Here is a 10,956-nt window from a genome sequence, read left to right as displayed (position 1 = left end):
AAAAAAAAACTCATTAACATGGATCTGAGTAAATGGCCTGAATCACCATTGTGGCTGGGGACCTGGAGATGGCGTTTGTGTGCGCCCCAAAGAGAGGTGACCAGTTTTTCTTCCCAGAGCTGAAGGGGGGAGGGGAGAAAGCCGCCATTCCCTGCAGCCTCCCCCTCCTTTGGAGGGAGTAAGAGAACTTCCCAGTAAGGTCCAGATCCCCCCCATATACAGCCCTCCCACACCTTTCAGTGTAGAGACTTGGTGGGACAGCCACAATAGGGGTGAGAGAAGACATGTCACAGAGCCCTTCCCAGAGCAGGGGAGAGGCAAAATGGGAGCTTTCACGTCCCACTCGCTTTCTTTTATCAGTGATCCCCCCATGCAGCTGCCCCAGCTCAGGGTGTCCTGTGGCCACATCTCCTGTCAGAAGGCGTGCAGGCACGCAGGGGTCCCATTATCCCAGCGCACGCCCCCAGCCCCCTGACCCCAAGTTTAACACAGTAGTCAGATTTCCCTTCTTAGAGCCCTTCCCTGTGACCAACTTCCCCACTGTGGTTTGGAAGTACCCCGTGTTCCGTCTGTGTAGCCTGGGAGCTGGGTGTCACCCTTGTGAATCCTGGGACCTAATGTCTCATTGTCACCAGGCCCAGCTGCTCCTCACACATCCGTTCTCAGCTCTCCTGATCCCTGCTTCCCTGTTCTTTCTTGGCAAGGCCTCCCACCTCTTCCTTCTCCCCCTTTACTTCCAGTCTCTCCCGGAACCCGTTTTTATTACCCACCTCACCCCTGCTTTCCCACCTCTGTCGCCCCAGCTTTTCTGCTGTAGGCAGGCATCAAAAAAAAAAAAAAAAAAAATAAAAGCCCAGAAAACTCCTTTTCCAATTTCTGCCCTATATCCTTTCTCTCTCCATCTGCGCAACCATATTGCCGCTGTCCTGCAAAGCAGCGTCCCCACTTTCTCTCTCGGCAGAGGGAGGGGAGCAGCGTCTCGGGCGTTTCCCTGCTCACTCTGAGCCTGACCGAGCCCCCCCTGCCAGGGCCCAGCAGACCCGGGTTGCGGCTGTTACATAAACACTCGTCGCTTAGGAGGCCGATGTGTGTTTACTAGGGTTGAGCTTCTTAGTGGGAAGGGATGACATTTTCCTGGCGTATCATAAGCCTCCGCCTCACTCTGGTAATACTCGGGTGAAGGGTTTATTTGTCCCGGCTCTGAAGGTGACCTGGAAGGTGCAGTCAGGATCCGTCTGGGACCCAGGAAGCACAGTGGCACCTTGCCCTCCCGTCCTCTCTCTCTTCTCTGACTCCTTGCCCAAGGCAGGAGGAAGCCGGGGAGCATTCAGCTTTCTGGGGTCTCAGGACAGGACCCGAGGGGAGGCGGGCTGTTTCGAAAAGTTCCTTTTCCCACCAAAGGCCAAGGAAGAAGAAAACGTGTTCACTCTGGGGTCTTAGGAATGAATGAAGTGTAACGAGGAGCTGGGACAGGGAGATGGGAGGCTCGCCACATGCACAGCCTCTGCTCTTACCTCCCTAGGGGGGAAACTGAGGCTCAGAGAACCGATGGATCTGAGCTGATCGGCCCGGGATCGGGCGGGGCCTCAGGCAGGAGCTTGTAGGGAAAGGAGCCCCGACTTGCTCGGGTCTCCTGCTGTGTCCTAGAAAGAGGGTGGTGGAGGAACTGGGCGTCAGGCCAGATGGGGGACAGCCCGGCCATGGGGAATGCAGGCAGCTGGACCAGGTGAGCAGGAGCCTGTGAGCTGTTGGTAGAACGCAGCCCTTGGGGTCCCGGCAGGTGGCTTGGGAAGGCTGGCATGTCCCTGAGAAGAGCTGCACTCCTGGGAGGGCAAGCAGGGCAAGCAGACGTGGGCTCCACAGGCCCCCAGGGAGGGCCCAGAAGTGGACCGTGGCTATGGGCGTGCCACACAGCTGTGTGCAGGAGCCAGGCTTTGCCAGCTGGGAGACTTGTACCTGTCCCTCGTTTTCTCCCAGGGTTTTTTGTTTTTGTTTTTTGTTTTTTCTCAATAGCGAAGTACCTTTGAGCATTTCAGTCGCAGGCTGACTTGTCCTCACCCTCACCTCACCGCTCACGCACGCACCCATCCAGGCACTTTTTTCCTGTGGCTTCAAATCCAGGGAGTGGGGCACTGAGCTGTGGGTGGGTGTGTTGGGGTGGGGGCTCAGTGGGACTCAGCAGCCACATTCTTCCTGCCAGGCCTGCCTGGGGCTTTGGAGTTTGTCCCTGTTCCCTGTGTGTTCTGTGACCAGACCCTGGTAACAGCCTTGTGATGCAGAGAGTAGAGCTGTATCTATTTTGGAGGCAGAGACGCTCTCTCCTGAGCGAATCGGCCCTCGGGCGGTTGGCATCCCCCAGCCTGGTGATGACACTCACCTGCCGGAAGTGCGCCTTTCCGAGGCTCCCTCCAAGGAGTCTGATTGCGATCTGCGTTTATAACTTCCCTGGGGTAATTAGCCAGTTTAGGGGATGAGTGCCTGGTGGTAGGCTGGTTGCCTATATAGGACTTTGCACAAAGGAGCTCTAGGAATTCTGAAAAAGAGGATGTCCATGTGGGTGCCAGTGGCCAGGGAGAGCCACTTTTGTTCCAGATACATTTATTTAGCTCCTGCTGTGTGGCCCAGTTGCATGTAGTACAGTGGAAGGCAGGAAGGAAGGGGGCGAGGAGGGGCACTGCACCCCAGAGGTGATGGATCGGCCTGTAGGAGGTGCCAGAGGGGGCTTGGGAGTGGCAGGAATAAACCTAGACTTTAAGAAAATCAGGGCAAAGGTTAGAGACAGGAAGACTTATCGAGACCCCTTTTCTCAAGGTCAGAGGAGAAAGGTGGAAAGACTCACCCCAGCCAGACCTCAGGCTGCAGGACGTCAGGCAGCAGGCAACAGGGAGGAACCCACCCCATCACCCCCAATTCAGCCCTCATTCACTGCACAAAAATAAGGCAGTCCTTGCTCCTAGATACCCCGTGGCTGGCTAGCACCAACCATTTACTTTCCCGTTTCTTTCTTTAACTGAGTGCGAGTGCCAGGCGTGGGGGTCCCAGAGAGGGAAGGGTTTGCAGAGGCGGCAGAGAGAGGAGCGTGAAAGCGTATTGTGCTCAGGGAGCAGCGGGCTGGGGCATCGAGTCCACGCGATGGGCAGGAGGACCCTGGTTCGGGAGTTCTAATGCTTTTTCTTGTACTCTTCACTTACACCTCGCCATCTTCCAAGAGACCACTGGAGATGGTGCTTAATCCTGCAGGGAACGGGCGGGTGAGGCAGGGGTGATGTGCGGGTTGCATCGGAGAACGCTTGCTCTTGTCTGCAGCGTGCTGGCTGGAGCAGAGGGCGTCCAAGGGGGAGGAGAAGCGGATTACTGAGCTTTCAGCGTCCACACCGCGCCTTTGCACTGGGGCCCTCCCTGCCGGCTGTGAGTCTGTGCCTGGGAACCTCAGGAAGGCAGGAAGCAAAGACGCCCTCCTTGAAAAGTGGGATTAGCCTGGCAGAGCCGAGGCCTGGGAGAGGCAGACAGGGCCCTCAGAGCTCCCCTGTCGCCACTCACCTGAACACCCACCTGGACCCTCTGGCTTGTCCTTAATCTCTCTTTAACATGCAGATAACTCGAAATCAGTTTAACCAGGTAGCATTCCTCCTGACCCCTGGCTGATTTCCACCGTGCAGGCCAAAGGGAAGAGGCAGGCGGCTGATTCTGGAGCATGGGGCTGAGGTCGAGGGCGTGGGAGGGGGCAAGGGAGGTGACCTGGGACACCTGCTTGGAGGGTGGAGACACGGCGCTGTGCGGGTGTTCTCCCGAGTCGCACCCCTCTGCCTGCCTGCTGGGGTTGTCACGAGGCCTTCACAGCACTGCAGCTCGCCGTTTATTTTCCCGCGGGCTCTTTTGAGGTGTGGACGTGCCACCTCCCCTGTGCAAATGGGATAGCCTAGGACTTAGACGGAGGGGCTGTCCCAGGCCACACAGGAGGCGCAGAACCAGGGCCTGCGCCTGGTCTTCCAGCTCCAGCCCACGAGCTCACGCTTTTCCCCTTTGCTTTTCCCCTTTGCAGACGGACAAGTGAGCTCTGGGCTGGACTGATCAGCCCTTCTAAGGTCCCGCTCAGGGCCGCTTTTGACCTCGAGTTCAACCTTTGGAAAAGTTTAGAGTATGACTTCAGGGCGACTTAGGGTTCTTTGTCCCTTCCATGAGTGTGTTCTGATGCCGTGAGTCCCCCCACTGGACAGTGGTGCTCGGAGCCGCGCCTTACCCTTCCGTGAGCAGCATGGATGTGCATAGAGCGTGTGGTGGATACCCTGCTGAGAAACACTTCAAAATATTTCAACATTGTCAAAGTGTAAATATATGTTTAAATATGCCACTAAAAAAAAAAAATCTTTGCGTAGCGTAACAAATTCCAACGTGGAAAGAAGTAGAAATGCGCGTCCCCTGCCGCCCGCTGCCCCCAGAGGCGCCTGCTTGTCTGTCGACCTGCCCTTCCAGCCCATTTTCCATGCTACGCGTCCCTGCCGCCAGCCGCTGTGTGACCCACCTGAGGTTACTGGCATTTCACAGCCAAGGTGGGGGCTTTCTGGAAAACTCTCACCGGGAGAAGGGGAACCAGAGAGTCACGGATTCCTCAGAGACGTCGTCCACCCAGACGGGAGTCAGGGTTCCTGGGTTCTCGTTTCTCTTCCGTCACCGACGGGCTGTGAGAACTTGGGCAAGACACACACACGCGCACGCGCACGTGCGCACACACACACACACTCTGCAGCTCCCCTTGACCCTGCACACGTGTGCTCGAACCATCTCAGTCTTAGCTGTCTGGCCTTGGTCCCACTCGCCCAGGGAGCGCAGGCTGCAGTCACTGCCGCGTTCTGAGCCTGGTTCCTTGCACGCGGCACTGTGACGTGTGCCGCCCGGTGGTCAGTTCCCTCATTTGAGACGCAGGAGCGATAACGGAACCTACCTGAAGAGTTGTGCCAGCGGGTGGCGGGTCACGCGTGTCAGGTGCGTGTAGCAGTGCCCGGCACAGAGCAAGCACACAGGGAATGCCTCGTCATTTCAGAAGGCTGTGTTGCTGCCCGTGTAAGGGTGTGAGTGTATCTCACATCTCCCCGGACGCAGACCTTTGCACATTCGTCCAGTTAGTTCCTTTGGACAGATTCCCAAGAAGAAAACGGTGACGCTGCTGGGTGTGCACGTACGTGTTTGACGGAGGCTCTCGCCGTTTGCAGGCACAGAAACCAGCTCTTGCCCGGCCCCCCCGTTGCTCGCCCATTAGGTTAAAACAAAAGTTTAAATGATTTGCATTGTTGTATTTTGGCCATTTGCATTTTGTTTAATTCTGTTCGTATCCTTTATTCATTTTCTTCTTGGTTTGTTGCTTTTTTTCTTATTACGTGTAAGACACGTTTAATCCCTTAATATAGATTTCTCTAAAGTGCGCGTTTCTGGTGACTGGCGGTAAGTGCCACCCCAGCGTCTCAGGCACTTTGGCCTCCTGGGGCCCTAAGAGGAGTGACCCTGGAGGGAGGTGTGCGTGCGGGTTTCGTGCCTGTCGATAGTGTATGTTTTTCTTTCTCTCTCTTTTCTGTGGGAGCCCTCCTTGCCACCGTTGGTGTGCCTCCCTACAGCGGTTTCTTTTGCCTTTTAATTTGATGTTTTGATGGCTTGCTACCCCGGAGCCCAAGCTGGTAGAGTGGGACCGGAGCCCGGCCCCAGCCTCTCTGTGTGTGTCCGTGTCTGCATGTGTGGGGGGGCGGGGGAGGCTGGAGACTGGACCCCACGCCTACCCTTGCTCTGCCTAGTCTCTTCCAGGGAAGACCCCTGCACTTCCTTGCCCAGAGATTGGATGGATGTATATATTTTCTATATATACGTGTGTGTGTATGTGTGTGTGCGCGTGTATATATATATGTGGATATACATGTATATATATTTTTTTGGTTAAATCGTTGGTAAATGAAGGCCTGGAAGCCTTTGACAAGAAGCTGTGAAGATTCGGTGGCTCTGAAGCCCCCCGCCCTTGGCGATCACGTCGACACTGCTGTACAGTGGGCGTTTGGGAAGAGGCCTGGGCGTCTTTCCTCCTCTGTCAGAGCTCGAATGGAGCTGAGCTGTCTGGGTTTGAATCCCGGACCTACCACTTAGTAGCTGTGTGACCTGGTGTGAGTTCCTTAACCCGTCTGTGTCTTGGCTTCCTTGTCGTGAAAATGAGGTGAAGAGGCACCCATTTCATGGTGTAGGTTGCGGGAACGAAGGAAGTCAATGCACACGAAGCTTTTAGGCCCGCACCAGCCCCGGGGACGTGCTCACGCGGGAGCTCCTGTCCCACCGTTCAAAAACTAGGTGCGAGGGGTTTGCCCGAGGTTCCACGATGGACTCTGGCTCGTCAGAGGAGTGTGTCACGCAGGCACCCAGCATTGCCTTTATTTGGTGGTTTGCCTGTTGATTAAATAAAGTGTTTCCTCTGAGTCAGCACATACGTGAATGGCATGTGCAAATTTAAATTTTCAAGTAACCATAATAAGAAAGTGAAAAAAGCAAAATCCACGTGAATACTGTGTTTTATTTAACGTGGTGTGTCTGAGATGTTATCATTTCCACGTGCGATCAAATGAATGTCATTAAGGAGATGTTTAACGTACATTTTTTCACATTACGTTTTCGACTTCCGCTCTGTGTTTCACACGCTCAGCCCTGCTCCGTGCACGCTGCTGGCTGCACGTGGTGCTCGGTCGCTGCACGTGGCCGGTGGCCACAGGATTGGAAGAACTGCTCTCATTTTAGTCTGGAACAGAAGAAGACCAGTTTGTTATAAAACTTGCATAGAGGGGTGTATCCTTTTTGACTCGGCTTTCTAAACCGTTGTATTTAAAACTTTAAAATAATGCGCCTTTTACATCCATGCCACCATTTCATTCAGTCGCTCAACAAACATCCATTTGTCAAATGCCTGTTAAGGCCGTGGTGATCGATCACAGACGAATCCATTGAAAACTTACCGGATTCACAGTAGCTTTTTGTCATTGTGCGTTTTCTTGAAACCCGGGAGTACCACAAAAATTATCAATGTCGGTGGTTCTCGCTCCAGTTTGGGGAACATAATTCAGACCACTCTGCTCAAGGGGGGAAGGCGGGGAGCGGGCCCAGGCCCAACTCTTGCAGGAAGGTGCAGGAGAGGGCGCACGTCTCGGGGACTGTGTCGCGGGCCCCGTCAGCTTCTTGGTTACCGATGGGTTGGCCACAGGCCTCAGGGTGGCTCATGTCACTTCAGTTGGGTGGTTTCATCCCACGTGGCTGCTCCTATACTACTTATGTCCCTTCTCCCCTGCCCTCCCCTCGCCTGGAGGATAATCCTGAATCAGGGAGGGGAAGCAAGGCAGGTAGGCAAAGGCCATGCCAGCTCCGCCAGCTCCTGCCTTCTGTCTGCTGCGGGCTCGGCCCAGGAGTGGGCGTGCTGGCCCACGAGCCTGTCGCAGGACAGACTCACGCGAACAGCACGATCCGTGAACTAGCTCGCCTTCTGAGTATCAGCTCTGCACACCGATCGAATAAAGCGCCGGCCTGCGAGGTGCAGACAGTGATGGAGTAGGGTGCAGATGGGGAAGGGCCAGCCCAGCCCTCCCTTCACCGGCAACAGAGGGTAGAAGTGGCCGGCCCTGTTTGGCAGCAGAGCGAGGTCAGGCCCCCAGGCCTCTTCTGCATCCTGGTCATCTCTTTCCAGCTCCCAGAGGAGAGGTGGGCTGGGCCGTGCTGCTAGGCTCCTCCCCCTCAGCCATGACCCCTGGCAGTGGTGCTAAAATGCTGCATGTCACTAGTAGATGTCACACTATTCCCCTCACCCCATCCTGGCATTTTAGGCAGGGGCTGTTTTTCTAAGTATTTTTGTGTTTTGTTTTTAATTGATGCTGTTACATATATATGTGTGTGTATACACACACACACACACACACACACACACACACACGTATACGCACCACACACACAGGAAGTTTGTGAACACACACATAGTCTCGGAAACCAAGGGGCACAGCAGGCAGAGCCCCCTTAGCCAGCAGCCCGAGGCTGGCCTCCTCCTTCCGTCTCTGTCTCTGCCCACTCCCCCTCCTGCCTCCCTGGGGCTTGGAGATGAGGTACGTATGGACCTACCCAGGCAGGAGCGTCCCCTTGTATGGCAGCAATAAATGCCGGTCCCTGTTATCATCCCTCTCGTGTTAACCTTTGTCCAGGAAGCCGGCAGGGGACCTGCGGAGAGGCCGGGCCAGTCAGCCCTCTGCCTTTAGTGTGCCCTTCGTGACGTCTCAGCTGGGGCGTCTCGAGGCCCCTCTAGCTAACCCAGAGGAGATAGAGAGGCCTCATGTCATGGGTCTCTGCTTCTCCCCGGGCCTTGTCGCTGTCGAGAAGGGGGATGCCGTTCCGAACCTGTGCTAACAGACTCTCATCCCTTCCTGGGTGCCCGTCTCCCTGCCGCTGTGGCCCTCAGGCTCTGCACGTCCCCGGGGGGCTCCGAGCCCACAGAGGGTGCTCCTGCCCTGTGCCTGTGAGAAGAGTGGCAAGCTGGGATCCACACCTGGCTCTGCCCGGCTCTCGTGCCCGCCTTTCCAGTTCAAGGCCGTGGTCTATTGGGTGATCCCCTCCCCAGCCTTCTCTGGCCTGGACTTTTGTGGGCCTTGGAACGGTCGGTGCTCTTCCCTGGCTGGCATTTATCACGAGCCGGTGTCTGCTCCGCTCACTGCTTCCCCTCTGGACGCTGAGCCCTGAGCCCCCAGCCCAGTACCAGCCTGGCAGGTAACGCTTGACCAGTGACTAGCCCAGGAGTCCTGTTGGGTACTGGAGGTCACTCGGGGAGCCCTCTGCCCATATCACGCTGCTCTGCCCTGCCCCAAGGCCATGATGCTGCCGTGGGGCCCGCCTCCCAGCCAGGTGGGCCCCCGCTGGCCCCGAGGAGCAGAGGGCAGGTGGGCTGCAGGCTGTCCGCTTTGCAGCCGCCCAGAGCAGGGCTGTGCAGTGTTGTGGGCTGGTGGGGAGCTGTCCACGGTGGGCCAGATGTTCCCTTCTGAGCCTGGGTCCTCCCTCTGGCAGGGTCGGGAGGTGCCTCCCGCTTGAGTCTTTGAGTCAGGCTGGCTTACCATCTGGCTCGGGCCCAGCTGCTGGTGCTCGTTGAGTGGCCACCAAGCGCCAGGTGCCGAGGTGACCTGGAAGAGGGTGGCACTGTGCCAAGTTCCGCGTCCTCCCTCTGGGAGTCCCCACTCCTCCCTCGAGGAGTCGGAGCTTGGTCATTGGGGAGGTCACTGAAAACACGGGCGTCTGTGTTTCGGCTCATGCTTCTGACCGGTCAGCTGGCTCAGGCCTTAAATGCTGGCCACCTGTCTGGTGAGCAGGCTTGCCTGGAAAGTGGAGGTGGCCTTCCCTCTGCCAGGCCCCTAGGGAGGTGGACATGGCTGAGGAGGCAGTCGTGAGCTGGCCTGGACTCTGTGACCTTTTTGCCTCTGTAGTGGAGCGATAAGGTGACAGTGGATGCAAAGCCCTGAGTGAGGCCTTCGCGCCTCTGAGGGGAGGAGGCCCGTCCCTACAGCGGGGTGCCCTCTGGGGCGGGGACGGACAGATGAGACCCTGACTAGGCTCTGTCCAGGTAGAGGGAGCTGAGTGGCTGCCCGTGGGGTAGGGGTGAGGTCCTTGTAAAATCTGATCCTGGGGTCAGTGGTCACAACCAGGCTTGGCTCAGGATGCCGTAGCTTCCTTCCTAGGGTGCCCCCAAAACTCTATCAAGGATAGAAGTTATTTCTGCAGCAAGTGGGGCGAAGGTCACAGGTAGCCGAGCTCGGAGTGGGCCGTGTGTGAGGGCCGAGAAATACGGCCCCTTTGTTCTGAGCAGACCAGCCAGGGGCTGGGTAATGTTGAGTTGGCACCAAAACACCATATTTACTGAAAGAGCGTGTCAGGAGCTGAGGGCCGTAGTCCGGTGCCTACACAGTGACCCAGGGTGGCCGGCCGGCCGCGTGATGCCGTGACCAGCCGGCCGTTTGTGGATCGGCACCGCGAGACGCTGTTTCAACGGAGTAGCGATTCCATTATGGAAATTGCCGGCGTGTGTTTTTAAACTCTTCAGACGCGCCACCCCGCACTCCGGCGCTTTGTGTCTGTGCTGCAGATGTCGAAAGGTCAACAGCGCTTGCCGCGGGGACAGGGCATCGTGGGGTTCTGAGCCAAGGGCGACGGGGTCACACGTGGCATCCCGGAGAGAATAATAGCGAGAAGGGGAACTTCCTGTCGGTGCCCCTCCCGTGCCAGGCCCAGCACCACATTAAATAAACGTCACGGCTGTCTTTTAAGCATGAAAAAATAAAAATAAAAATAAAAATAAATTTTGCAGACGAGGAAACTGAGGCACGGCGGTGTAAAGGAATCGCCCCGGTTGTCTCACTAATAATGGCAGATGCTGGGCCTGGGCCCGGGGAGTCCGGTCTCGGGGCCTCTGTGCCCCCAGCTGGCATGTGCTGCCGGACCACGAACAAGATGAAGCTTTTAAATAGACAGGAGGAAAAGGAGGAAATTAGGAGGATATCGTCTCATCTTGGGGTAAGAGGGACCCTCTTCAGCCAGACAGGAAGCCGGGACTTTATAGAGAAACATGGGGAGGTTCCCCCACCCCAGCCTTCTGTTCTGAAAACGACCACCTCGAAAGACTCGTTACCATCACACCCCATTTGCTTTCGCTGTCCCTCACACACACTTGCTGGGGAGCAATGACGGTCGGTAGCTGTGGGCATGGTGACACGGTGCGGTTTCCCCGCAAAGCACCACAGCAGGCATGTCCTGAGGACAGGCACATTTTCCTACACCGGTTTCACACCTAGGAAAACGATCAAGAGTTCCCTAACACTCAATAGCTCATCTGTGACCACATTTCCTCAGTCATCCCCAAAATGTCCGAGATAACCTATTTGTCTTTCCCCGTCAGGACAGGATCAGGGCGGA

At 56.4% G+C, this 10,956-nt stretch overlaps 1 protein-coding gene across 4 annotated transcripts in view; it reads left to right on the top strand.

Annotated features, from left to right (window-relative positions):
• AGAP3 (ArfGAP with GTPase domain, ankyrin repeat and PH domain 3) overlaps nucleotides 1-10,956 on the top strand; it is a 49,834-nt gene that overhangs the window by 1,157 nt on the left and 37,721 nt on the right. The window lies entirely within an intron of this gene.

The sequence above is a fragment of the Pteropus medius genome, unplaced genomic scaffold, assembly GCF_902729225.1.
Source record: "Pteropus medius unplaced genomic scaffold, Ma_sr-lr_union100, whole genome shotgun sequence".
Lineage (NCBI taxonomy): Eukaryota > Metazoa > Chordata > Mammalia > Chiroptera > Pteropodidae > Pteropus > Pteropus medius.
The sequence above is the reverse complement of the archived record's forward strand: the minus strand, read 5'-3'. Positions and strand labels throughout refer to the sequence as shown.